We start from the raw sequence: 6,870 nt of genomic DNA on the forward strand, positions 1-6,870 counted from the left end.
AACACAAACTTGCAGAGTTTCATTTTCCATTGGTTCTTATGCTAATTCTGTTGATTGTGATGTGGTACCTATGCAAGCTTGTTCACTCTTATTGGGTTGTCCTTGGGAACATGATAATGATGCTACACACCATGGTAGAAGTAATAAATACACTTTTGTGCATAAAGGAAAGAAAATTACTTTGGTACCTTTGACCCCTACTCAAATTGTACAAGCTGATAGAGAACGCGCTGCTAGTTTGAATGATGTTCAATCTGAAAATCAACAAGTTGCTAATTCTATTTTCCCACCTAAAAAGGATAAGTCTACATCTATTTCTAAGGCTGAGGGGATTAAATTGAAGGGTGGTGTTATGCTTGCAACAAAATGTGACTTTGCTGAAATTTCTGATGATGATATTTGCTATGCTTTGGTATGCAAACGAGCTATATTTTCGCTTGATGATATTGTTAGCTCGGTACCTCCTGCTGTCACTAACATTTTGTAGGAGTATGAGGACATTTTTCCAGCTGAGATACCACTGGGGCTGCCACCTATGAGAGGGATAGAGCATCAAATCGATTTGATAGGGAGCGACCTTGCCCAATTGAGCTGCCTATCGAACCAATCCTGAGGAGACTAAGAAAATTCAGCGGCAAGTCCAAGATCTTTTGGACCGCGGGTATGTACGTGAAAGCCTTAGTCCTTGTGCTGCTCCTATACTTTTAGTTCCTAAGAAAGATGGAACTTGGCGTATGTGTGTTGATTGTACAGCCATCAATAATATTACTATTCGGTATCGTCATCCTATTCCTAGGCTAGACGACATGCTTGATGAGTTGTGTGGTTCTATAATTTTCACTAAGATTGACTTGCGAAGTGGCTACCACCAGATTAGAATGAAACTTGGAGATGAATGGAAAACTGCGTTTAAAACCAAATTCGGGTTGTATGAGTGGTTAGTTATGCCTTTTGGTTTGACAAATGCACCTAGCACTTTCATGCGCTTAATGAATGAGGTTTTAAGAGCTTTTATTGGTCATTTTGTGGTAGTTTACTTTGATGATATATTGATTTACAGCAAGTCTTTTGATGAACATATGGGTCACTTACGTGCTGTTTTTAATGCTTTACGTGATGCACGTTTATTTGGTAACCTTGAGAAGTGCATCTTTTGCACAGATCGAGTTTCTTTTCTTGGCTATGTTGTAACTCCACAGGGAATTGAGGTGGACGAGATAAAAATTGAAGCCATAAAGAACTGGCCGGTTCCCCAAACTGTCACACAGGTGAGGAGTTTTCTTGGTCTTGCAGGATTCTACCGCCGCTTCGTCAAAGATTTCAGCACCATTGCTGCCCCGTTGCATGAGTTGACGAAGAAAGGAGTGGTGTTCCATTGGGGAAAGGCACATGAGGAGTCCTTTGACACTTTGAAGGACAAGCTTACACACGCACCATTGCTGCAACTTCCAAACTTTGGTAAGACTTTTGAGCTAGAATGTGATGCTAGTGGAGTTGGCATTGGAGGTGTTTTGATGCAAGATGGTAAACCCATTGCTTACTTTAGTAAAAAATTGCATGGCCCTGTTCTTAATTATTCCACGTATGATAAGGAATTGTATGCACTTGTTCGTTCTTTAGAGATGTGGCATCATTATTTGTGGCCTAAAGAATTTGTTATTCATTCTGATCATGAATAGCTTAAGTATCTTTGTTCTCAAAATAATCTGAATCGTAGGCATGCTAAATGGGTTGAATATATTGAATCTTTTCCTTATATTATCAAACACAAAAAAGGGAAGGATAATGTGATTGCTGATGCTTTGTCTAGAAGATATACATTGTTGTCCCAACTTGATTGCCAGATTTTCGGTCTTCAATCCATTAAAGAACAACATGCGCTTGATCCTGATTTTAAGGATGTGTTGCTTAATTGTAGAGAGGGACGCACATGGAATAAGTTTATGATCAGCTATGGGTTTTTGTTTAGAGCTAACCGCCTATGCATTCTAGTTGGTTCCATTCGTCTTTTGTTGTTGTAGGAGGCACATGGAGGCAGATTGATGGGACATTTTGGTGCCAAGAAGATGGAGGAGGTGTTGTCCACACACTTTTTTTAGCCAAGGATGAGGCGAGATGTAGAGCGGTACGTGGCTCGGTGTGCCACATGTCAAAAAGCTAAGTCACGATTGAACCCACATGGTTTGTATATGCCTCTTCCTATTCCTTCTACTCCTTGGGTAGATATATCTATGGATTTTGTGTTGGGATTGTCAAGGACTAAGAGGGGGAGGAATAATATTTTTGTGGTGGTTGATCGTTTTTCTAAGATGGCACATTTTATTCCTTGTCATAAGAGCGACGATGCTGTTCATATTGCTGACCTTTTCTTTCAAGAAATCGTTCGCTTGCATGGTATGCCTTCTACTATTGTTTCAGATCGCGATGCAAAATTCTTGAGTCATTTTTTGCGCATGTTGTGGAATAAATTGGGGACCAAGCTACTGTTTTCTACAACATATCATCCCCAAACTGATGGGCAAACTGAGGTTGTGAATCGAACATTGTCTACCATGTTGAGAGCCATTTTGAAGCGCAATTTGAAGATGTGGGAAGAGTGTTTGCCGCATGTGGAGTTTGCATATAACAGGGCGGAACATTCCACCACCAAGGTAAGTCCTTTTCAGGTAGTGTATGGTTTTAACCCCCGTGCTCCTATTGATCTTTTGCCTTTACCTACCACTGAGAGAATACATAGTGATGCTAGAGAGCGTGTTGATTTTATTCATAAGTTGCATGAAACAACTAAAGCAAATATTGAAAGAATGAATGAAAAGTATAGAATTGCTGGTAGTAAAGGTAGAAAAGAGATTAAACTTGAACCGGGTGATTTGGTTTGGTTACATTTGAGAAAAGATAGATTCCCTGAGCTGCGTAAGTCTAAATTAATGCCAAGAGCAGCCGGTCCTTATAAGATCATTGAGAAAATAAATGATAATGCCTACAAACTTGAATTGCCACCCGAGTTTGGGGTTAGTCCCACCTTTAACATTGCAGATTTGAAACTTTATTTGGGAGAAGAAGATGAGCTTGAGTCGAGGACGACTCCAATTCAAGAGGGGGAGGATGATGAGGACATCACTTCTTCAGAGGTACCCGCTGATCCTCCAACCGTCATGCAAGGTCCAATGACCCGGGCTCGAAAGCGACAACTCAATTTAAAGGTGAGCTCGTTCTTAAGCGATACTTTTCAGCAAGGACGTCCAACACAAGCCGGAGGCCCAGTCCAACAAGAATTCGAGTCTGTCTCGGCCTCCAGGACCAGTCTTCCTTAAACTGGTCGCCCAGGACGCATCCGGACTCTATTTTCGATGATCCACATATAGATGGAAAGCTAATTTGATAAGGAAGCCAATCCAAGTGGTTTCATGTCAAAAGCTGTTCGGAATCAATGGGAATCATCGAAACAAGTCAGCGTCTAGAATCTGTCAGGGTGATGCGACACTGTCTTTTGGTCCGTTGGACCATGTATCGAGTTTGGGCCCATTAGGGGCGCGTCCAGGGGTCTTGCACGACCCTAAAGTCTTCATAAACAGCTGCCGCCCCTCCATTAGGGTTCGGGTTTTGCTTAGATTATTCTGTCAATAACAGTTTCGCCGTTCATCGATTTGTGAGACCCCAACTTCGTGAGATAATCTTTCATCTGCAATTTGGTTGTGTTCTTTCTTGTTCTTGCTTGTGTTCTTCGTTGCGCAGGAAAGGATTAGCCTTCTTGGCGAGGTCAACCTGGTCCGTGACTTGGTTGATAACCAGAGGAGCTATGGTGCTAAGATTGCAGGGTTCGATCTTTCGATCTGAAGCCGGATCGGTGTGTCATTCTCCGCTACAACGATAGTTACCATCACCTGACGGAAGATCGGGATTCCCATCTCTATTACACAGGGGTCTGGCAAGGGGGCTTTAGTCCTCCAGCAGCCCCTGGCCAATGGTCAGTACCCTGGATCCCCACCTCACCTCACTGATATGGGTGAATCCCCCCAGTACTATCACACACATGTGTCATATCACTACCATAGGGAGGTTCGATTACCCAAGGCCGTTTTCCCTAAGTTTGATGGATCTTATCCTAAAGTCTGGCGTGAGGAGTGTGAAAAGTATTTTAACATGTACCACATTCCTATGCATTTGTGGCCTCAGTTTGCCACTATACACTTTAAGGGTAGTGCTGAACTTTGGTTACAAACATATGAAGCACAACATTCTGATTCAGACATTAGTTGGGCTGAACTTTGCATTGCCTTGAGTCTAAGTTTGGTAAAGATTTGTACCATAACGCCATGAATGACCTTCTCCAAATTAAACAAACAGCTGATGTGCAAGAGTACTATGATAGGTTTCAAAGTGCTATGCACGAGGTGTTAGTTCACAACAAGTCATTAGATGATGTTTTCTTTGTTAACAAGTTTCTGCAAGGTCTCAATCCTGAAATTAAATCTGCCATCATTTTGCATAAACCGAGAACGGTTGTGCCGCTTTGTCCTTGGCATTAATGCAGGCTTCTGTGCTGGAGAGCCAACCCAAATCATTATTCAAGGAAACTGGCAGAGATTTCAACCGACACCCGGGCAAGCAACTGGTCAACACTCAACCATGCATTTTGGGCAATCCACAAACTGAAGACACTAAGCCCAAGTGGGATGACAAACTTGCAACACTCCGAGCTCAAAGGCGCGCACAGGGACTGTGTATGAAATGTGGTGAGAAGTGGGGCAGAAATCACAAGTGTCCAGAGAAAGTGGCTTTGCATGTCTTAGAGCAGCTCCAAGAGACATTGTATCTCACTCGTCATTAGCAAAATTAAGAAAAAAGAGGATCCAAGAGACTCGCTATCAGCATTTGTAAAATGCCATACTAGCTATCCCGTTTTTTTCGGTCAGCAAAATAAGGGGGTGTTTGGATCCAGCTACTAAAATTTAGAAGGTGTGTTGGGAGAATGTTGCATAGGGTGTTCGGATACTAATAAAAAAATAAATTACATAATCCGTCGGTGCTCCACGAGACGAATTTTTTAAGCCAAATTAATCCGTCATTAGCACATGTTTACTGTATCAAAACATTGTCAAATAATTGACTAATTAGGCTCAAAAGATTCGTCTCATAAATTAGTCGCAAACTATATAATTAGATTCGTAATTAGTCTATATTTAATACTCCATGCATTTGTCAAACATCCGATGGAACAGCGACTAAAATTTAGGAGGAGCAACCAAACACGCCCCCTAAGCCAGCGGCTTCGCTAGCCATACGTCTTGTCCGGCCATTTCTCACGCCCTCGTGGCCTCCTTTTCCCCTCCCTCTGTACCTCCACTCAGCTGACAGGGATAATTATTTTTTGCTGCACCATTCATCACTCACGTGTCCAATCAAAAGCAATCAAGCGCGGCACAGGTGACCGCTCTATTGCTCGTATCATGCATGTCTTGGCATCTGGTGATGGTGACGAAGAACGCAACACAAATTACTTATCATGTTGTTTTGAAGGATAAAAAGAGTGACGGATCCAACCAAAATTGATTGAATTAGTGATGACGTGGTCACTTTAAAAAAAAATAGAGTCTAATCTCACGAGTCTGTTGCGAATCGTATCTATTTTAAGAGTCTATATTATTTTACAAAGCCAGTTTAGAGAGCTAAATTTCCATTATCTCTTGGAGCTGCTCTTAGAAGAGGTTATGGCAGCTATCCAACCAGATGAAGAAGTTTCAGACACGACTACTGAAGACACCAGTGATGAGGAGCAAGTCTTTGCTTTCGTCCTGTTCGCTTGGCTTATAAGCCGTACTTTTTTAGTCAACGAACTGTATTTTTGTCTCACAACAAATCAGCCAACAGTACTTTCAGCCATGACTTATCAGCCAAACGAACAAGGCATTTGTCCAACTTTGCTGCAGCCGGGGTCCAAGGCAAGAAAACCATCAAGCTCACTAGGTTAGTTAACAATCAGCAGATTCTCATTCTTCTTGATTCAGGCAGCCCATGCACATTTATCAGTGAGAAGGCTGTTGATACACTCAGATTGGCAGTGACAAAGGTTCCACCAGTTTCTGTGACAGTAGCAAATGGCGAGAAGGTTTCCAGTGATACCCACGCGCGGGAGGCCGGCCCCGGCCTGTAGGCGTCGAGCGACCAGAGGACTAAAGTTGAGCAACGGGCCGGCCCGGCACGGCCCGGCCCGGGCCCGGGCTAGGCACGGCCCGTAAGGGCACGGGCCTGATTGGCACGGCGTGCCGCCGGGCCGTGCCCCAATGGGACACCGTGTTTGCTTGCAGGCCCAGGCACGGTCCGTGGGCCGATTTACAGGCCGTGCCAGCCCGTTCAGCACGGGGCCCATTAAGACATCAGGCCAGCCCGTGGCCCGCTGTTTAAAAAACACCTTTTTCAAATTCATTTCAACAGATCTACAGTTCAGGACATGTATCAAATTCATTTTCACAATTGACAAGTTCACAAATCACAAAAACATTTCAGAATTCACATTTCATACTTGATATCATAGCTATAGCTCACAAGTCACAAGTTCACATAATCACATTTCATCAGTTCGTCTTCGTCGTCGGGGATCTGGCCCAACGACCTGAGCTCGTCATTGATGGTTGGACCATCGTCGTCACCAGAGCCGGCCATGGCTACCGCACAGCCTCTTCTTCAGCTCTCGGCACCGTTCCTCAACGGATCTAGCGGCACCAGCTAACGCCGGTGACCTGCAATGCAAAAAGAAAACAGAGAGTCAGAGAGAGAGAGAGAGAGAGAGAGAGCAGAGAGGTTAGAATAGATCAAGATTCAAGGCTACGGGCTAGATCTAGGGTTAGAGTGGAGGTGGAGGGCTGGAGG

Source organism: Miscanthus floridulus, chromosome 10, assembly GCF_019320115.1.
Source record: "Miscanthus floridulus cultivar M001 chromosome 10, ASM1932011v1, whole genome shotgun sequence".
NCBI classification, from domain to species: domain Eukaryota; kingdom Viridiplantae; phylum Streptophyta; class Magnoliopsida; order Poales; family Poaceae; genus Miscanthus; species Miscanthus floridulus.